Source organism: Gossypium arboreum, chromosome 2, assembly GCF_025698485.1.
Source record: "Gossypium arboreum isolate Shixiya-1 chromosome 2, ASM2569848v2, whole genome shotgun sequence".
In the NCBI taxonomy this organism is placed as follows: Eukaryota; Viridiplantae; Streptophyta; class Magnoliopsida; order Malvales; family Malvaceae; genus Gossypium; species Gossypium arboreum.
The window spans coordinates 70,887,081-70,910,357 of NC_069071.1; the positions used below are offsets into that span (position 1 = coordinate 70,887,081).

At 36.0% G+C, this 23,277-nt stretch overlaps 1 long non-coding RNA gene and 1 other non-coding gene across 2 annotated transcripts; both read left to right on the forward strand.

Moving 5' to 3' along the window:
• Nucleotides 1–9,674: 9,674 nt before the first annotated feature.
• Nucleotides 9,675–10,764, forward strand: LOC128285506 (uncharacterized). Its single transcript, XR_008275951.1, has 2 exons — nucleotides 9,675–9,833; nucleotides 10,611–10,764. It is a non-coding gene; the product is annotated as an uncharacterized LOC128285506 (long non-coding RNA).
• An 11,533-nt stretch (nucleotides 10,765–22,297) lies between these two features.
• Nucleotides 22,298–22,404, forward strand: LOC128289586 (small nucleolar RNA R71). The gene has a single exon (XR_008279231.1). It is a non-coding gene; the product is annotated as a small nucleolar RNA R71 (small nucleolar RNA).
• The last annotated feature ends 873 nt before the right edge of the window (nucleotides 22,405–23,277 follow it).

Sequence of the window (23,277 nt, forward strand, 5' to 3'; positions counted from 1 at the left end):
CAAAATTTATAAAAAAATAATTATAAAATTAAATAAATTTTAACATGTTCATATTTTAAGTGCACTTTAATTATTTTAAAAAATTAATTATTTTTTGAGAAGAATTTAATCGAATTCACATGAATTTAAGTTAAAAAGGGTATGAAAAAGTGTGTAATTTTTTGTGTTTCTACACCCCAAACTTAATTCATTACTTGTCCCGAGTAATGCACAAATTTTGAAAAGAATTTCTCGGAAACACCTTTGAAAAATTCCTTTAGAACACCATTTTTCCCAAAATTATGAATTTAATATACTTGTGCTCAAAGACAAGAAAGTTGATAGTTATGCTACTTAAGTATACATATCGTTCAAATTAATCTCAACAACTATTATGATAGCAAAAATTAGACTAAACACTTCCCAATAAAGTCATGTTAAAACTTACCAATGTGATTTTATTCCCTTTATTCAAGATTAAGCTGCAATCATTAAGTTTAACTTATGTCTTCATATGTTTTACGTAGCATTTTCTCTCCACTAATGTAGGTAGCATTAGAACTTTTGAATCAATAGGTCTTTAGCAAGATTGTAACATGGCTGGGCTTAAGGGTAGGTAAAAGATAGATAAATTTAGTCTTTTAAACCCTAGACTCAGCTTGCATCGGACCTTCTAAATAATTATCTTCAATACATCAATTTTCTATGCTTTCACATGCTCTTTTGTACATTTTATTTTAAGAACTCATTTTTCTTTTTTATAAATCGAGCATCTTGCTGAATGTACTACAATTTTAGAGCATTCGATACTTCTTTTCTTCTTTTTAACTCCCTCAAACTTATTTTTAAAGAATACTTCGAACAGTACTGAGTCTAGTGTTTGGGACAATTTTAAGATAGTTAAGAGAGAAGTGCTGGCTAAGTTTGCAAGGGTTCAAAAAAATCAGGCCATATAGTCTTAAAGTCGGGTTTCAAAGGATAGAAATTTCATCATGGTTTGCTTGAAGGGCTCAAACGGTCCAACAAAAGTTGCCTAAATCATTTCTAATGTTCCATGCTTCCTGGGATTTTGCCTCGAGAAACTACTAAGTCAATTCTAATGACTTAAACTTTCATGCACGCCTAACTTTCGTAAGGAACTAAAAATTTATGGTACGATTTGCATGCTTTATTAGAAATACATTCATATCATTATTAAGCTAACATAAGAATTTTTGAAATAATAGAGCTTTATTTATATTGAAGTTTAGCATACTTAACAGAATTTCAAATTATTGAACAAAATATACCCTAATCATAATTAAAAGAAAATTTTTATTCTGAGTGGAAATAATTCAAATTCAATTTTTCGGTCCCCCTACTTAAGATGAACAATGTCCTTATTGTGTAAAATGAATAGATACGACATACCAGGTAGGATTCTAGAAAAGAAGAGGTGAGTCAAATTGATTGTATAAGTACCAAGCTCTCTATAGATCCAATCCTAGACATGTATATACCTATTGCCACACTTTATACTCTGCGAAAATAAAAATTCCTAATTAGACCTAATCCTAAAATGACTTAAGAAGAGAAATAAAGTAAGGTCAAATCCCCCATTTTAATTATTTGCAGACCCTTTCGAATTTGACTCATCTTTTTCTCATGAATCGCTTCGCTCCTTCTTCGATAATGGACTCCATGGTTCAAATGTAAAATCTGGAGATTCAGGCACAAAAATAAACAGGTCATTGTAAATTTTCTTAAGAGCACTTCACATTGAGTCATCCCTTATTTTTAAGTATCTTCAGTAAGCTTGTTGCTGCCATTGCATATGCTGCATTATGTCCATCAACATTGACAGCTTATTTAGAAGATCTGGGCTAGGCGGTTGAGCTCTGACCATTGAGCTTTCGTCATCAGGTTTAACTTCTGGTTCCAGTGGTTCCACCTTATCAAGGACTTCAGCCAATTGCATTAGTTTGATCTCTATGGAATCTTCTTCCTCTTCTTCGGTATCCTCACTTTTTTCAATTCGCTGCTATAGAACAAAATCTCCAGCTATTCAGTAAAGGTCCCAATCTGTGATTTTGAGCTAGCTATAACCTGTAACACCCCAAACCCGGCCCAGACGTTATGGCCGAATCTGACGTGCCACATTGGAGTTGAAAACCCACGTTCCGTTTTAGTGTTTTAAAACCATACATTTTATTGAGTTAACAAAGTGTATGGAAGTGGGCACCGTGTAGGTATCCGAGACAGAGGAGGTTAGCCATGAAGGTCGCTAAGTACCAAGCTCTTTAATTGGATCCAATCCTAGACATGCCCACAACCATAGCCACACTTTGTTATATCGAGTTTAAATTTGTTTAAGTGGACGTCTTTGATAAATCGATTAATCGTGGTGTTGAGATATTTTGAAAACAAGTATCATTTGAAAACACGTCCTAAGTCTAGCCCATTTGAATAATTATTAACCAATTTTAAAGTTATTAAAATTAAAATAATTCAAAAGAAATAAAAGGAAAGTTAAAATTGGCCTTATTACAACCCAAAAATAAATAATAATTAAAGGAAATTAAATGAAAACCAACACTTATTTAAAAGTCCAAAGACAATCACCGTGGCCACTCTGAATCCCTCCGCCCAAGTCCCCACATCAAGGCTCACTGCAAGGTTAAGGAAAGGGGTGAGTTTGGAAACTCGGTGTGCAACAAGCCCTTCGAGCCCAAAACAATAACTACTGTTGGGTCTAAGCCCAAATCCAATCTCAATCATGCACCGGGTCAGTAGCCCTTTTCATATTTCATATTTCATATTTCATAACATTGGGCAAGCCTTTTCATATTTCATATTCTTGGGTCAAGCCTTTTCATATTTCATATTCTTGGGTCAAGCCTTTATCAGAAGCGGTATGGCCCTTAGGCCCATTTCAATGTCACATATAATTTCAATGAAAGAATGAAACCCATTTGGGAGACTACTCAACCCACCATCCGCTACTCTCCACCGTACCAACCAACACACCATGTGGGGATTAACTCGACCCACCCCGCCAAACTCTCCCTTGGCAAAGATAGTCGCTTTATCATATCTTGGAGGCCTAGCCTCTTTTAATAATCTGGGCAAAAGCCCTTTCAATAATGGGGCATAAGCCCTTTTATAAGCGGGGCATAAGCCCTTTTGATAAGCAGGGCATAAGCCCTTTTGATAATCAGGGCATAAGCCCTTTTGATAGTGGGGCATAAGCCCTTTTCACTTCCTCCATCCATATAAAAACCCAACCCAATGCATTTATGATTACCTCATGTGCATATCATACATATCATGTGCATAGCATACATTTCATGTGCATATCATACATACCATATTTATCAAAATCCCATGTATTAAAATCATACATAAACCCTAGGGGTATAATGGTCATTTTTACCGAGGGGCAAAACGGTCATTTTCATATTATAAGGGTAATCTCGTAATTTTACCAAAATTAGGGTTTCCATGTTCATTAACGATTACTAACAATCCATGGGTGCAAACAAGTGATTCGGCCCATTTTAGCGAAATCGAGTTATTAGGCCTAAAACCCTAATGGGCCCTACTTAGCCAATTCTATCATCTAGGCCCACTTAGCCTATATTCCATAACGGTTTTAACAGTCTTATCATGCAATTTAATAGATTTCCGTTTTCTACCAATTTTACCCAAATGGGCCCGAAAGCCCAATGGGCCCCACTTCGGCCCCTCGAGGCCCAACTTACCAAGAACGCCAAAAATCACATTCTTACCGTTTCCATCGTTCTCGATCACTGTCTCATCGATTCTAACTAACTAGTGAGCATTCGCTTGCTCACAAGTCCTCGAAATGCCGTAATTTGACATTTGACTTTTCGACATTTTATCGCTTTAAGTTATGAAAGGGTTCGTTACACACGATTTGCGATATTCCTTGACGAGATCTCCTATGCGATTTCTCCTATAATCAACCACTTATAGATTAGACCATGTTAATATTAAACCAAATCGAAAACTACCTATTATCATCACTTACACATTCTACCACCATCCACAATGGCCCTTGGGTTCATACCTTTGCGAAGTTGATGACTAGATTTAGTCACTCCGATGATCCAAGCTTTTCACACACCTCGATCGGTAGCCTTTAATCTTCACTAGCACCAACAAACCAAATAACACCAAAAACCCTTTTAGCCTTAGTCGACGAGAGGGTTTTCAGCTTTTCTTAAACCACAAGATACAAATGAAAAGAAGGTTCGAATACTTACCAAGAGATCTACTCATTGAAGAACGTTCCAAATACCTTCCTACCCCATATCCGTTGTGAATCCAACTTAAACGTGCGAGAAAATAGATCTAAATATTAATTCCGAATCACTAAAATATGAAGCTTTGCTTTTCAAAGAAATATTAATCTAAGCTATTACGAGGGTTAGTACACACACATTACGGGTTGAAGTTGAAACGTTTCCAAAATCAATCGCCACGATAACCACCACCGTCACTCAAACTTAACTAATCCAATATCAATATATGTAAATCCTAAGCACATCAGTCATACGGAATATAAGGGCATATTCGTCATTTTACCATACAGGGGTATTACGGTCACTTTACCCTACAGGGGCTTTACGGTCTTTTTACCTTTTAGGGGTATTTTAGTCATTTCATCCTACAAGGGTGTTTTGGTAAATCAACAAACCAAAGGTATTTCAGTAATTTTGTAAACCAATGGTACTTCTATAATTTTTAAAAAGTCAAGGGTATTTCTGTAACTTTGTAAATCAGGGGTATTTTGGTAATTTTACAAATTGAGGGTATTTCGGTAATTCTGTAAATCGAGGGTAAAACGGTAATTCGTAAGTCGAGGTAAAACGATAATTATGTAAATCGAGGTAAAAGCGGTAATTATGTAAATTGTGGGTAAAACGGTAATTCTATAAATCGAGGTAAAATAGTAATTACGTAAACCGAGGGTAAAACGGTAATTCTATAAATTGAGGTAAAACGGTAATTTTACAAATCGAGGTAAAACAGTAATTCTATAAATCGAGGTACTTTGGTAATTTTACAAGTTGAGGTATTTCAATAATTTTACTGTGTCGAGGGTATTTCAGTAATTTCACAAATTAGGGGTATTTTGGTAATTTTACAAACTAGGGTATTTTGATAATTTTACAAACTAGGGTATTTTGGTAATTTTACAAACTAGGGTATTTTGGTAATTTTATAAACCAAGGGTATTTTAGTAATTTTACAAAGCAAGGTATTTTGGTAATTTTGTAAACCAAAGTATTTTAAACATGGATAACAATACTAATGGCTCTAAAGCCCATTTTCGGCCCAAATGGGCCCACACGCTCGTGTGGCCCTTTTAGCCCAAATCTAGCCACAAATATTAGATTCACGTAGCCTAGCCCAAATTTACTACACAATCAAACAACTTATCCAATTGGGCTTGTAGGCCCATTAGGCCCACATGACCCCTTTCGACCCATCGCGGCCCGAAGTAGCCATCCTACAGCTAGAGTAGTAAGAAATACACACCTGATAGGAGACTGGAGTTAATCCACACTCCGAGCACCCTTAGCCGACGCCCAACCCAAACGAGCACGCCATACAGCGAAAGGGATCAGCCAAGAAAGGTACATTTACTCTCTTCATGGTTCCCTCTATTTAAAGCCAGCTTCACAACCACTCTTATGTTAGCTTCCCGATGTGGGATCCTCCAACATTAGAGTTTAAATTCAACACCAACTCTTGCCGCCCCCTGTTAGCAAAATAAATGCTCCTTGCTTGCCATGGGATTCGAACTTATGCCTCCCCTTAAATGCTCCACACGCTACTTGCCACTAAGCCACAAGGCTTTTTGTGTCATATTTTATCCCTAATTAATTATAAGGTCTAAAGGCCAAAGTCCAGGTTCCCTTTAAAAAAGAACAAAATAAATTGCAAGAGCCAAGGCTTGAACCCAGGCTCCCATACAACCTTAATGACGCCACAACCACTAGACTACAAGCTTCCTTGTGTCATTTATTTAACACAATAATTTAAAAACCCTCATCCAAGCATCCAGGTTTTTTTTCACTTAATACCAAAATTTTTGCTAAAGCCCAAGTTTGAACCCAAGATTTCTCCAACACTTCTCAAAGCCATTAACCACTAATAGCAAACATTTAATTGTTTCATTTCATTGCACAATTAAATACCTATATACAACCTCCTTACGGACCCCCACTCAAGGCCCAATACTTCTAGGCCCAAATTCGGGGTGTTACATAACCTGTCTTCTTTACGTTTGCAAGAATTTTAACTTTCAAGCACAAAATTGTTATCGTAAAGGAAAAGTAGGCTGGGCCAGAATGTCTAACAGCACAATTCTGCATCACTCTAAGGATGATTTTTCCCACATCAATGGTCTTTCTAGTTAAGATTTAGTAGAATAAGACCATTCGCTCTAATGAAATTGTAGTCCCATGTGAGCTAGGCATAAGGCTGAAACGGATGAAATAGAACCATACCTTTGCTAGTGGTGTCAGATATTCTCTTCGACAAGTGTAGATTCCTTGCTTTGACACAACCCACTTAGAACCTGGAACTGTAAGTTCCTCAAGAATTTCTTGCAAATTTTCAGGCTTGATATTGCTCATCAAGGAAGAATAATCATCATTTTTTAAATCAGGTAATTCAAAGAATTCATTAATAGTATTTGAAGTTATTGGTACCTTGATTCCACGAACTGGAACTTCCGTCAGCTCGCTTGAGGTTAAATTTGCATAGAACTCGTGAACTAATTCCTCATCCACATTAGGTCTCTTCTCACAAAACAATTCCCAATTGAGGGTTTCAGTAACTTGGCGAATATGTGTCATAAAATCTTTGTAGTTTCTCTCTTTCAATGTAAAGCGCGCAATACAGCGCGCGTTGAGGGTAGGTGTGCACGAGGTGGGCCTACGGCATGCGATGGAGCTGGGGCTGCTGGCTGAATGACTGCTTTTCAGTTAGGAGGTTTCAGCACTTGAAGGTTTTTTGTGCTTTAGGTTTTTGAGTGATGAATGATGAAGAAGGTCGTATTTATAATGAAGGGAATAGGACTTAAAGTAGAATTCTTAGAGAAATTTAATAGCTAAAAACTCTAAGTTCTAATTCTAATCCGAGTTAACAATAATTAATAATTAAATATATGCATATTAAATTATTAATGCTATTAATTTATTTAAAAATAAGATAAACTAATCCTAATTCTATGCTAAATTCATAAAAATTAATATATAAATTATAATAGATATAATTATATATTAAAGATTATCATTTAAAAAAACTTAGCAAATAAAATATGATTAAATTCACACTAATCCTAACTCTATATAAAGTTGATAATAATTAATATATATTATAATGGATATAATTATATATTAATAATTATCATCTTTTTATTAAAATCATTTATTCTAGAAACCTTTTGAAAATATTTACAAAAGAGGCATTTAATTTTATTATTTACAAAAAAGCAACCAAATTTTAAAATACTTCAATTAAGTCCCTAGACTTAATGAAAATTTGAAATTGAGTTGCAATTTAAAAATTGGATCAAAATTGACCCTCTTATTTGGAAAACAAAAAATTTAATTTTATTTAGGGAATAATTTCTCGAAAATTTATGTTAAAATCAATTCCCAAGAAAGATTGGAGGGGTCACAAGCGATCCCGCTTAAGTTCCAATCTCCTAGACAGAAATTTTTTAAACATTCTAATCCCGAAAATATACCCTAAATCATTTATTGAAAAGGAAAGTAAGAAAATTCAAACATTTGATAAAATGAACAAAATTTGATTCCGTTCAGTCTTATCTCCCCAGTAATTTGCCTGGATAGGACCTTAATCTGGAATTAAATAACAAGACTTGCTGACCTGCTTCAAATTCTCAAACTTGAATGTGCTTGTCATGCCATTTCTTAAGTCTCTCCTTGAGTAATTTGGCATTTTCATATGTGAACATTTGGAATTCCTCTAGCTCATTGAGTTGGAGCATCTGTTTCTCTTTAGCAAGCTTCAGATCCAAGTTGAGTTGTCGTAGGGACCAGTAAGCTTTGTGCTCTAACTCCAGGGTTAGATGACAAGCTTTCCCTAGGGTGACATCCCTAAAGGTGTCTTGTATGCTATTCTGTAAGCCCATAAAGCATCATCCAATCTTTTGGACCAATCTTGTCGGTTTGGGCAAACTACCTTCTCAAGTATGCCTTTGATCTCTTTGTTCGCCAGTTCAGCTTGCCCATTTGTCTGTGGATGGTAAGCTGTAGCGACCCTTTATTTCGCTCCATGTTTATCTAATAACCATTTCAACCATTTTTTCACAAAATGGGACCCTTCATCGTTGATAATAGCTCTTGGGGTTCCAAACCTTGTGAGCACGTGTGTCTGCAAAAACTTAATTACAACCTTAGCATCATTTGTCGGATAAGCTTCAACCTCTACCCACTTAAACACATAGTCTACTGCTACTAATATGTACTTGTGAGCAAAAGATGGTGGAAAAGGACCAAGAAAGTCAATACCCCATACATTGAATAATTCTACGTCAATGATATTTGTTCAAGGCATCTCATTTCTGTTGGTGACATTTCCAACCCTTTGACATTGATCACAACTCTTTACGTAAGCATATGCGTCCTTGAACAGTGTTGGCCAAAAGAATCCGGCTTGCAATACTTTGGTCGCAGTACGAGTACCTCCGAAGTGTCCCCACTTGGAGCTGGGTGACAATGGTATAGAACCTTTTGTACTTCATCTTTTTCCCGCACACTTTTTAAACAAGTATGGTTCTTCCCAAAAATAGTACTTCACATCATGAAGAAACTTTTTCCGTTGATGATATGTATTATCAATCGACATTAAACCACAAGCTAAATAGTAAGAAATATCAGCAAACCAAGGGGTATTATGAACATGATTTACCTTCAATATATGCTCATCCAGAAACGTCTCTTGAATTGGTATAAGAGGAGAGTTCCCTTCTTGCAGCTCCAATTTAGACAAGTGATCTATTACTTGAATTTTCACTCCCTTTTGATCTTAAATTTTTAAATCAAACTCTTGAAGTAGAAGTACCCATCAGATCAACCTCGGCTTAGCATCTTTCTTAGAAAGTAAGTACTTAATTGCCGAGTGGTCATATAAACATTCACTTTGGTACCTAAAAGAACACAATAGTAAGTAACTATTTTTCTATTACCGTATAATTCAGTTGAGCTCCTATCAGAGTTCGACTTGCACAGTAGATGGGATGAAACACTTTGTTTGTGACAGCCCTAAAGTGACCCTAGTCGGAAAGCGGTTTCGGGACCGCTAAACCGAGTCACCAAATTATTTGAATGTGATATTTATGGTCTAAAATATGTGAATATGAATGTGCAAAAATTTTTAAGCTTCGATTTAGTAAATTGCATGTGAATTTAGTCAAAAGGACTTGTGTGACACTTTTGAAATGTGATAGGCTAATCTACAAGGATCTAATAGTGCATGTAGTCAAAAGGGAGGACTTGCATGTCAATTTTCCCCCCCTAACTAGTAGTGGCCGGCCATGAGCATGAGGATGGACAAAATGATATGGGGTGAAACATGTTGGAAACATGTTGTGTTAGTGGGTTATGGGAGAAAGAAAAGAATAAAGGGTTTGTAATAAAGAAATGAATGGGAAGGGTGATGAGAAAAAAAAAGTTGTCTCATCCATGTTCTTCCCCCCCCCCCCTTTAGCCGTGACTTGAGAAAGAAAGAAAAGAAGAAGTTGGTTCTTCTTGGCCGTGAATTGAAGGAGGAAGAAGAGGGGAAGTTCGGCCAAGGTGGTTCTTGGGATTAAGGTATGATTAATGCTCTTTCATTGAAAATCTTTGTATATTTGGAGTGGTCATCAAGTATAGAAGCTAGCTCATGGCAAATGTTTTTGTAAATTTATGAAGATGACATTCGGTCATGGATGGTTGTATTTTTTTATGTTGTTTTGATGCTTTAGAGTATTGAAGGTTGATTATAGATAAGTTGAGCTTGGTAAAATTGAATAGATGTGGCTTAATTGCTTAATGACAATCGGCTATGTTGAAGTGAAAATGTTTTGCAAATTGGTTATGGACATTCGGTTAAGGGAGAGTATTTGTGTTAGAAATCAAGATTGGATAGTGAGTTAGGCATGTGATCTTTGTGTTCGATTATTGAATGGAAAACTAAAGGGATGAGGTTGCATGTTGAGCTTGTATTGAATAATACAAATGAATTGCTAATGTGAGATGTTATGTGTTAATATGTGAATTAAGTGATAATTGATAATCAACTAAGTAGCTACATGGCATTTAGATATATATTATAGTAGCTGATTTTGGATTTGATTCTCATTGTGAATTAGTAGTTGATATGGAGATTAGACCGAATGAAATTTAAAATGTTAAAGAAATTATTTGCTAAGTGCTAACCTTGTTTATATTAGCGAATGTGTAAATGTATACCATGAAGTGGTTTAGCTTAAAGTGAATCAAGGTTCTTGGAAGGTGAATTGCGGGGATGGTTTAAGAAATGAATCTAATTTTGTTATGTATGTGATGACATTGCGAATGTAAATTGAGTTGTTGAATTGGTTGATTTAGTTCACGAGCTCAAGGAATCAATCTTGCATAGCGGGAAGGCGAATATAATTGAATAGCCGTTTTGAAATTGTTCAACAGTATCCGAGGTAAGTTCTCAAGTGTTTGAACTTTACTTTAGTATACTTGAAGATTGTATAAACTTAGTAGCGAGAAGGATGAATTTATATAGTTTAAGTGCCGAACTAGTCTTGACAGATTTGAGTTACTGCAGTGTTGTAACTTTGAAAATACACCAAAAATTGTAAAAGGCGAGTTCGAAGTTGAATAAAATATGAAAATGAAGCTTATTGAATCTAGTGTCTTATAAAAGAAACTATGTAAGCAAAGGAATTTCCTATGAAGGTATATTTAAAGTTGTGCGGGACAGTGTCGGAATGACTCGAAATCCCTGTTCTGTTTTTGAAAAATCATTATAATTTGTAAAAAATGGTTATAAGATAAGATTTATATGCTTAGACTCCTTAATGAGTCTAGTTTCAAATGGAACCAAATAGAACACATTATGAATTCTGTAAAATGAAAAATTCGATTAAGTGAGCGAAGAGTGGTCAGATTAGTCAAACAGTGAAACAGGGAAACTTTAAGAAAAATCTGGTATTGATTGGCCAAACATAAAATTCTGAAAATTTTATGGGTGAAAGATACATGAGTCTACATTCGGGGAAAATTAACGGCAATTGATTTTGAGTTTTGTAGCTCCAGTTATAAACAACTTAGTGACTGTTGGTCAGAAAAACTGCTTGTAGTGAATATGTGATTTTGTTGTAAACTTTGATGAAACTATTTGAGTTGCTTATAAGCTATTGCTGAAATTGATGTACAAGAAAATATGAAATATGTATGATATACATATGTGTGTGATAAGGCCGAATGGCCAATGCGATGAATGTGAAAGTGTATGTATATGTGATAAGGCCTAATGGCCGATGTGGTGAATGTGAAAGTGTATGTAAGGCCTAATGGCCGATGTGGTGAATGTGAAAGTGTATGTATATGTGATAAGGCCTAATGGCTAATGTAAAATATATGTGTGATATGCATATGTGGCAAAGCTGAATGGCTAATGTGAATGTTGTAACATGTGATTAAATGTACATTTAACTTGGAATATGTTCCGGGTGAGACCCGATGACTACGTGTGGAGATTATGACCGGGTAAGACCCGATGACTACGTGTGGAGATTATGTCCGGTAAGACTTCTTTTATAAGAATTGCTTATAAAAATACATAATCTGAAAGGTTAAACAGGTATGTACTCCAAGTTTATATGTGAGCTTGATTTAAACTAAACCATAAGGTAGTTATGTGATGTATACGAGAGCAATCTATGAGACTATTCCTATGATTATGATGAGATGTGCATATTTGTATAAAGGGGTGGTATGCCCGAAGGAAGAGTGAAATAGAAATACGAACAACTATGTTATAACTTGATTGTTATCTGTTGACGCTGCTTGAAACTTACTAAGCATTGTAATGCTTACTCCGTGTACTTTGTTTCCTCTGTTCTATAGATCTCATTTGGAAGCTACAGGCTGAGGGATCGTCAGCAACTAGTCACACTATCACTATCCACTGTTTGGTACTGCTATGTTTTGGAATATCTTATGGCATGTATAGAATAGACTAGTAGTGAGAGGATATCTTGGTTAATGTATAGGACTACCCTTTTGGTGTAGGTCATGTACCCTTCGGTTTTGTGTAAATTTGGATAGCCATGCGAAAATGGCTTATATATACTTTGATCATAGCATTATAATCATTGTATGTTGTTTGTCAAGAGGTATGGAAATGTTGGTAACGGTTAGCCATGGGAATGGTCATTCATGATCACTTTTGGTATATGTATGACAAACTCTAGTTGATCCATGAAGGATCATGAAATAGGTAAAGTTTACCTTAAAAATAGATGCTGGTAGCAGCAGTGACGTGAATGTGAAAAATCACTAAAAATAGTAGAAAGGGAATTAAATAGTGAATAAATTATGTAGTCGAATCTTGATGAATCTATTTTCATAAGAAAGTAACGAAACGATCATATGAATAGTATGTTAAGAGATATTTAAGTTTTCGTGAGACAGGGCCAGAACGGTTTTTAGATTCCCTGTTCCAGCTTTGGAAATTCATTTTAAATTAACCAGAGATAATTAGGAGTCATGCCATATATATATAGATTCCTCTTTGAGTCTAGTTTCTATAGAAACAAACGGCATCAGTATTGAAGCCCTGTACAGGGAGATATCCAATTCGTAACGCACGAAGGTCAGTGTAGTCGATCCCTGCAACAGGGGAGACTTTAACCAATAAACTGTACTAATTGGCCTGACCAATAATTCTAGAAAAAAATTTGTAGATGCATATATGAGTCTAGTTTCAGGGAAAAATTACGAAACTGGTTTTCGAGTTTTGGAACTCAAGATATGATTTTTTTTAAAGTGACAGTGACGCATTTAGCCAACTGCCTGGAAAATTTTTAAAATGGACTGTGAAAGTGAATGGTTTAAGCCGTTAACCCCTCGTGTCCGATTTCGGTAGCGGACTCGGGTACGGGGTGTTACAATTTTATTGGTATCAGAGCTACGGTTTAGTCGTTTCTAGGACTAACGTAGCACGCGTGAGTCTATTTATACATGCCATAAAGTGATAAAATGATAGTGTGATGATTTTTGACTATTAAAATGTGGTTCTTGTATTGTAATGAATCTTGATCCCGATCGAAGTGTAGCAAGCTTCGACTATGAGAATTTGTGATATAACTTCACTTAGATGCGCCTAAATTATTAAGTTGATCAGTGCGTATCATGTACTCGTATTTGAATTTCGATTTGGATTGAATTAAGGGTATAAGCGATGCAATGTTGAAAGAGTGTTATGACTATAAATGTGATTTTTTTGTATGTGGCTATGGAACCGGAAGTTGAATGGTCGATAAGCATGTTGTGTTTGTATTCAAGTAATGAAAATGATATACTAATGTGTATTGCTATATGTGTATATGTACATGAGAATTGAGAGTGATATATCCGGACTAAGTTCCGAAGAGCATTCATGCTAGTGATATATCCGGACTAAGTTCCGAAGAGCATTCATGCTAGTGATATATCCGGACTAAGTTCCGAAGAGCATTCATGCTAGTGATGTATCCGGGCAAAGTCCCGAAGAGCATTCGTGCTAGTGATGTATCCGGGCAAAGTCCCGAAGAACATTCGTGCTAGTGATGTATCCGGCTAGGTCCCAAGAGCAATCATGCTAGTGACGTGTATTCGCCTTCGTGCCTAGTAGGCTTCGTCTTGGTAATTTGAGCAAAGTTTAAGTGTTCATTTCTATACTAATTCAAACTTAAATGAGATGATATGTTTAAAAGTGTACATATATGATGTTTTATAGACTTGGTTAAGTCCTTTCAATGGGTAATAACGAATGAATAGAGGCACTATGTGTGCGAGATCAGGAATCGAGGCACTATGTGTGCAAGATCAGTAATTGAGGCACTATGTGTGCGAGATCGAATCGAGGCACTATGTGTGCGAGATCATGAATCGAGGCACTATGTGTGCGAGATCAAGAATTGAGGCACTACGTGTGCGAGATCGAGAATTGAGGCACTTGTGTGTGCGAGTTTTCAACAGAGCACTAAGTGTGTGAAATGAGACTCATGTAAGACCTCGTGCTGGGACGAAGGCATTGACTTGAGATAATGTGTAAGACCATGCAGGACATGGCATCGGCTCGAGATGTGAGAATATGTAAGACCATATCTAGGATATGGCATTGTAAGAGCTATATGTGCTTGAATTAGTTGAGCCCTTACAAGTAAGTATTCGCTCGGTTGATAAACGAGCTACGGCCTTTGGCTAAATTGATCTTTGTGTATGAACATAAGGGTTGGTAATGTGAAGTAAGTTCTTGAGTGAATAGAGCTTAAATTATGATTTGATTAGATCATGTTTTAAGCAAATCAAATCATGCTCTTGGTGTGTGGCTATTGAGCGAAATTGTAAATATGATGAGTGTCTTGTGTTTGAACTTTGGTAATGAAAATGTAATAAGAATGTGTATTGATTGGTTGATATATGTGCTTGGTTATTGAATGGTATCGGGCTAAGTCCCAAGGCTTTTGTTCTAAGTTACTAAATCCGGGCTAATTCGAAGGCAATTGTACGAATCATTATAACCGGCTATGTCACGAGAACAATCGAGCGAAGTCGCTATATCCGGTTAAATCGAAGGTACGTGATTCGAAATGAGCAATCTTGCTGTAAAAATTTCAGCTAATACGCTTGCAAAAATTCCAGCAATGAGGTATGTTCGTATGTGCTGAATGAATTAAATGTTCGGTATGTGGAAGTTGAATATTGAGATACGATGGAGTTATAAAGAATATTTATTGGGATGTTTGAGTATATGTGTATTTTCGGCCGAGTTACGACTTATACGTGGATGAAAATGTGGGTTACAAATATGTGGGTTGATGATATGAATTATACATGTTAGTATGTGCTTGATATGTGGTTGAAATGCAATTGTGAATTAAATTAAGTGATTATTGCTTATGAAATCAAGGAAATGAGATATATGTGCATACTTGTAGAAATGTTTATGTATTTGTTTTGAGATAAGAAAATGATTTTATAGATCGATGTGAAATCAATAATGAATTACAATTGCTATCGATGAGCTAATGTTTATATGAATATAATTCAATAAGAGGACGTTATTCTAAACTATGCATCGGTAGAAATTTTCGGGACGAAAATTTCTTAAGTGGGGAGAGTTGTGACAGCCCTAAAGTGACCCTAGTCGGAAGCGGTTTCGGGACCGCTAAACCGAAGTCACCAAATTATTTGAATGTGATATTTATGGTCTAAAATATGTGAATATGAATGTGCAAAAATTTTAAGCTTCGATTTAGTAAATTGCATGTGAATTTAGTCAAAAGGACTTGTGTGACACTTTTGAAATGTGATAGGCTAATCTACAAGGATCTAATAGTGCATGTAGTCAAAAGGAGGACTTGCATGTCAATTTTCCCCTAACTAGTAGTGGCCGCCATGAGCATGAGGATGGACAAAATGATATGGGGTGAAACATGTTGGAAACATGTTGTGTTAGTGGGTTATGGGAGAAAGAAAAGAATAAAGGGTTTGTAATAAAGAAATGAATGGGAAGGGTGATGAGAAAAAAAAGTTGTCTCATCCATGTTCTTCCCCTTTAGCCGTGACTTGAGAAAGAAAGAAAAGAAGAAGTTGGTTCTTCTTGGCCGTGAATTGAAGGAGGAAGAAGAGGGAAGTTCGGCCAAGGTGGTTCTTGGGATTAAGGTATGATTAATGCTCTTTCATTGAAAATCTTTGTATATTTGGAGTGGTCATCAAGTATAGAAGCTAGCTCATGGCAAATGTTTTTGTAAATTTATGAAGATGACATTCGGTCATGGATGGTTGTATTTTTTTATGTTGTTTTGATGCTTTAGAGTATTGAAGGTTGATTATAGATAAGTTGAGCTTGGTAAAATTGAATAGATGTGGCTTAATTGCTTAATGACAATCGGCTATGTTGAAGTGAAAATGTTTTGCAAATTGGTTATGGACATTCGGTTAAGGGAGAGTATTTGTGTTAGAAATCAAGATTGGATAGTGAGTTAGGCATGTGATCTTTGTGTTCGATTATTAAATGGAAAACTAAAGGGATGAGGTTGCATGTTGAGCTTGTATTTGAATAATACAAATGAATTGCTAATGTGAGATGTTATGTGTTAATATGTGAATTAAGTGATAATTGATAATCAACTAAGTAGCTACATGGCATTTAGATATATAATATAGTAGCTGATTTTGGATTTGATTCTCATTGTGAATTAGTAGTTGATATGGAGATTAGACCGAATGAAATTTAAAATGTTAAAGAAATTATTTCGGCTAAGTGCTAACCTTGTTTATATTAGCCGAATGTGTAAATGTATACCATGAAGTGGTTTAGCTTAAAGTGAATCAAGGTTCTTGGAAGGTGAATTGCGGGATGGTTTAAGAAATGAATCTAATTTTGTTATGTATGTGATGACATTGCGAATGTAAATTGAGTTGTTGAATTGGTTGATTTAGTTCACGAGCTCAAGGAATCAATCTTGCATAGCGGGAAGGCGAATATAATTGAATAGCCGTTTTGAAATTGTTCAACAGTATCCGAGGTAAGTTCTCAAGTGTTTGAACTTTACTTTAGTATACTTGAAGATTGTATAAACTTAGTAGCGAGAAGGATGAATTTATATAGTTTAAGTGCGAACTAGTCTTGACAGATTTGAGTTACTGCAGTGTTGTAACTTTGAAAATACACCAAAAATTGTAGAAGGCGAGTTCGAAGTTGAATAAAATATGAAAATGAAGCTTATTGAATCTAGTGTCTTATAAAAGAAACTATGTAAGCAAAGGAATTTCCTATGAAGGTATATTTAAAGTTGTGCGGGACAGTGTCGGAATGACTCGAAATCCCTGTTCTGTTTTTGAAAAATCATTATAATTTGTAAAAAATGGTTATAAGATAAGATTTATATGCTTAGACTCCTTAATGAGTCTAGTTTCAAATGGAACCAAATAGAACACATTATGAATTCTGTACAATGAAAAATTCGATTCAGTAGCGAAGAGTGGTCAGATTAGTCAAACAGTGAAACAGGGAAACTTTAAGAAAAATCTGGTATTGATTGGCCAAACATAAAATTCTGAAAATTTTATGGGTGAAAGATACATGAGTCTACATTCGGGAAAATTAACGGCAATTGATTTTGAGTTTTGTAGCTCCAGTTATAAACAACTTAGTGACTGTTGGTCAGAAAAACTGCTTGTAGTGAATATGTGATTTTGTTGTAAACTTTGATGAAACTATTTGAGTTGCTTATAAGCTATTGCTGAAATTGATGTACAAGAAAAATATGAAATATGTATGATATACATATGTGTGTGATAAGGCCGAATGGCCAATGCGATGAATGTGAAAGTGTATGTATATGTGATAAGGCCTAATGGCCGATGTGGTGAATGTGAAAGTGTATGTAAGGCCTAATGGCCGATGTGGTGAATGTGAAAGTGTATGTATATGTGATAAGGCCTGATGGCTAATGTAAAATATATGTGTGATATGCATATGTGGCAAAGCTGAATGGCTAATGTGAATGTTGTAACATGTGATTAAATGTACATTTAACTTGAATATGTTCCGGTGAGACCCGATGACTACGTGTGGAGATTATGACCGGTAAGACCCGATGACTACGTGTGGAGATTATGTCCGGGTAAGACTTCTTTTATAAGAATTGCTTATAAAAATACGCAATGTGAAAGGTTAAATAGGTATGTACTCCAAGTTTATATGTGAGCTTGATTTAAACTAAACCATAAGGTAGTTATGTGATGTATACGAGAGCAATCTATGAGACTATTCCTATGATTATGATGAGATGTGCATATTTGGATAAAGGGGTGGTATGCCCGAAGGAAGAGTGAAATAGAAATACGAACAACTATGTTATAACTTGATTGTTATCTGTTGACGCTGCTTGAAACTTACTAAGCATTGTAATGCTTACTCCGTGTACTTTGTTTCCTCCGTTTTATAGATCTCATTTGGAAGCTACAGCTCTGGGGATCGTCAAGAACTAGTCACACTATCACTATCCACTGTTTGGTACTGCTATGTTTTGGAATATCTTATGGCATGTATAGAATAGACTAGTAGTGAGAGGATATCTTGGTTAATGTATAGGACTACCCTTTTGGTGTAGGTCATGTACCCTTCGGTTTTGTGTAAATTTGGATAGCCATGCGAAAATGGCTTAGATATACTTTGATCATAGCATTATAATCATTGTATGTTGTTTGTCAAGAGGTATGGAAATGTTGGTAACGGTTAGCCATGGAATGGTCATTCATGATCACTTTTGGTATATGTATGACAAACTCTAGTTGATCCATGAAGGATCATGAAATAGGTAAAGTTTACCTTAAAAATAGATGCTGGTAGCAGCAGTGACGTGAATGTGAAAAATCACTAAAAATAGTAGAAAGGAATTAAATAGTGAATAAATTATGTAGTCGAACCTTGATGAATCTATTTTCATAGGAAAGTAACGAAACGATCATATGAACAGTATGTTAAGAGATATTTAAGTTTTCGTGAGACAGAGCCAGAACGGTTTTTAGATTCCCCGTTCCAAATTTGGAAATTCATTTTAAATTAACCAGAGATAATTAGGAGTCATGCCATATATATAGATTCCTCTTTGAGTTTAGTTTCTATAGAAACAAACGGCATCAGTATTGAAGCCCTGTGGGGAGATATCCAATTAAACGCACGAAGGTCAGTGTAGTCGATCCCTGCAACAGGGGAGACTTTAACCAATAAACTGTACTAATTGGCCTGACCAATAATTCTAGAAAAAATTTGTAGATGCATATATGAGTCTAGTTTCAGGAAAAATTACGAAACTGGTTTTCGAGTTTTGGAACTCAAGATATGATTTTTTTAAAGTGAGTGACGCGCGTTAGCCAACCGCTCGGAAAATTTTAAAATGGACTGTGAAAGTGAATGGTTTAAGCCGTTAACCCCTCGTGTCCGATTTCGATAGCGGACTCGGGTACGGGGTGTTACATTGTTCCTTCGCTGGACCATGACAGCTCCTATCGTGAAGTCACTTGCGTCACACATCAATTCAAATGGCAAATCCAAGTCTGGTGTGATGATTATGGGTTCCGTAACTAACCGACTCTTCAAATCTTTTAAAGCCTTTAAGCATTCCTCATCAAACTTGAACGTTGAGTCCTTCCCCAATAATTTGCATAAGGGTTTAGCAATTTTAGAGAAGTCCTTGATAAATCTTCGATAGAAACCGGCGTGGCCCAAAATGCTCCTAACACCCTTTGCAGATGTTGGAGGTGAGAGTTTCTCAATAACATCTACCTTTGCTTTATCAACCTCTATTCCATGTCTTGTTATCCGATGCCCTAGAACAATACCTTCTCGTACCATGAAATGGCACTTTTCCCAGTTGAGTCAGGTTTGTTTCTTCACATTGCTTTAGTACCTTCGCTAGATTGGCTAAGCAATTGTCATAAGTATGTCCAAAAACTGAAAAATCATCCATAAAACCTTTGAAATACTTCTCAACCATATTAGTAAAAATAGACATCATACATCTTTGAAATGTAGCAGGTGCATTACATAAACCAAATCGCATGCGTCTAAATGAAAATGTACCGTACGGGCAAGTGAATGTTGTCTTGTGTTGATCTTCTGGTGCTACTGTAATCTGATTATACCCTCAGTATCCATTCAGAAAATAGTAGTAGTCTCACCCCTCGAGTTTATCCAGCATCTAGTACAAAAACGACAAAGAAAAGTGATCTTTCCTAGTCACCTTGTTTAGCTTCTGGTAGTCGATGCAAATTCTCCATCCCATAACCGTTCTAGTCTGTATCAACTCGTTATTCTCATTATCAATGACTGTGATACCTCCTTCATGATGGGGCTCAGTCTTCGTTATCCATCAATCGTCCCTTTTTCGCCATCTTTAAGGATAATCTTCTGCATGCATACAGATGGATTAATTCCGCGAATATCGGCTATAGTACATCCAATAGCCTTATTGAATTGTTTCAATACAAGGATGAGTTTCTCATCTTGCTCACTAGTTAATTCTGCTGAAACAATCACAGGCAGAGTAGAAGCATTACCTAAATAAACATATTTCAAATGTGAAGGTAGTACCTTGAGTTCTAATTTAGGTGGCTCCTCGATTGACACTTTTGGTTGGGTATAATCCCTTTTCTCTAATTCCAAAGATTCAGAATGGGATTGCGAATTAAATCTCTTTTGATTAGCTTCTAACAATGTTAAGTATTCATCCTTCTCTTCATCATTCGGAGGATCTGATGTCAAAATTTGTTCCAATGGATCCTCAACATAGTTGAGCTCCTTCTTCACTATTAAATCCTCTAAATCAGACATTACAGAACAATCATCAATTGTGTCAGGAAATCTTATAGACTTAAAAACGTTAAATGTTACTTGATCATCCTGAACACGCATAGTAAGCTCGCCCTTCTACACATCAATAAGGGTCCTTCCGGTTGCTATGAAAGGTTTTCCTAAGATAATTGGCACTTCTTTGTCTGCTTCAAAGTCTAGGATAACAAAATCAACAGGGAAGATAAATTTATCTACGCGTACCAATACATCCTCGATTTTTCCTTCTGGATGTGCTAAAGATCTATCTGCTAATTAAAGTGTAACCATAGTTGGTCTAACTTCACCCATCCCCAACTTCCTAGATATTGACATAGGCATTAAGTTAATACTCGCACCTAAGCCACATAATGCCTTACCGCAATACGTTGCTCCAATGTTGCAAGGTATGGTAAAACATCCAGGATCCTTCAACTTTGGGGGTAATTTGTCTTGAAGATATGCACTGCATTCCTTCGTCAGAGCTACTGTCTCAAATTCTCCAAGTTTTCATTTTTTGGACAAGATATCCTTCATGAATTTGACGTAGTTTGGCATCTGCTCAAGTGCTTCAACCAACGGGATGTTGATATGAAGTTGCTTGAGTAGGTCTAGGAACTTCTTGCACTGAATCTTCTGCTTCTGTTTTTGAAGCCTTTAAGGGTAAGGTGGTGGTGATTTCTTTACTAGAACTGGTTGATTCATCTTCTGTGGCAATTCTACATCTAACAGAGTTGTTAGTTGATCAGAATTAGCTGGTTTTGAAATTACCTTATCAGGTTTTGCAGATTCTGGTTCTTGTGAAACTAGAATTTCAATACTCGGTTGAACTTCCTTTGAATCTTTAGCGTTAACTTGCTCCTTTTCAGCTTCGATAGTGTTGGGCTCTATTGTCTTTCCACTCCTCAATGTCAACGCTTTGCAATGCTCCTTCCCCATATTCCTTGGATTCTCAGTATCACTAGGTAAAGCACCTGGTGGTTGGTTCCTGAGTTTAGTTGCAAGCTAGCCCATTTGGTTTTCCAGGTTTTTCAATGTAGCTGCTTCGCTTTGGATTAAGGCATCATTCTTGGCCATATATGTCTTCAATAGATTTTCTAAGCTGTTGGATGGTTCAGGTTGGGTTGGTTTCTGAACTTGTTTGGGAAAACTAGGCGGCTGGGTTGGTCTAGGTTGGGCATAAGTGTTACTAGTTTCAGCCCCTTGGTTACTCCAGGAAAAATTGGGGTGATTTCGCCACGATGGGTTATAAAAATTGGATTTCAATCCTTGCCTTCCTCGATTTTGGTTCTGGTTACCTATGTAGTACATGGATTCTGGGTTTGATGAACATTCTTCAAATAAATATCCTTCCTCACAGTAAACACCGGCTATACTTTCAAATTGGGTTGGTGGCTGTGCTGCAAAACTGTTAGACCCATTAGTAGTAAGGTATTTTAACATTAAGGATATTGATGATACCTGAGATGCGAGTGAAGTAAAAGCGTCTACTTTATGTATTCCAGCAACTCGTCTTCCTAACGCTGCTTGATTGGTTGGTCATTGGTAATTGTTGCTGGCAATCCTCTTAATGATTTCATAAGCCTCATTATAAGAATTAGAATGGAGAATAACATTAGCAGAAGCATCTACTACCATCCTTGTGTGAGGATTGAGACCATTATAAAATGTCTCAAGTTGGATGCAATGTAGGATTCCATGATGAGGGCACTTTTGTAATAACTCATTGTATCTTTCCCATGCCTCATACAAGGACTTATCATCCATTTTTTGGAAGCCAGTGATCTCGTTCCTTAAATTAGCATTCTTGCTAGGCAAGAAATACTTAATAAGGAATCTTTCTGCTAACTCTTGCCTTATGGAAATTGAGTTATACATTTTGGCATGAAACATATATATATATATATATATATATCTTTCACATTTCATTTAGACGATACACTAAAAAACTTGCCAAAATACCTTCATTTGATTCTCATATTGGTTCTGTACGTACCTGTATCACTTAATTCAATTTCACGTTCATTCTCATCTTAACTTTGCTCGTTGACCCGTTCGGAACCGTTAAGGATACTCAGCAATCACATATAGCTTGTACAACGCCATATCCTAGATATGGTCTTACATGTTATCACATATCGATGCCACTATCCCAAAAAATCAATTAACGATGCCAATGTCCCAGACATGGTCTTACACGTAATCATATAATGATGCCAATGTCCCATACATGGTCTTACACATAATCACAATACAATGCCAATGTCCCATACATGGTCTTACACATAATCACAATACAATACCAATGTCCCAGACATTGTCTTACATGTAATCTCATCTCGGGATCCTAATGTCATGACATTACTATCCTATATTATTCCTAAGGTTCATACGGGACTTTCGAATGTCGTAACTCTGTTGATCTCAAGTCGTAATCATGACCATTCAGCATTCAATTCAATTCAATAATAAATAAGCATTTATAACACAATTTAAATACGTTTATTAGCGTACGAACTTACCTCGTTCGCTATAACGACGAATTGGATCGACTAATCTGAAACTTTTTTCCCCCGTTCTAAATCCAAATCTTGATTTTCTTAATCTATATAATAACAAAATTTCCATATTTAATCATTAATTCATTCAATTTAACATAATTTACACTTTTTG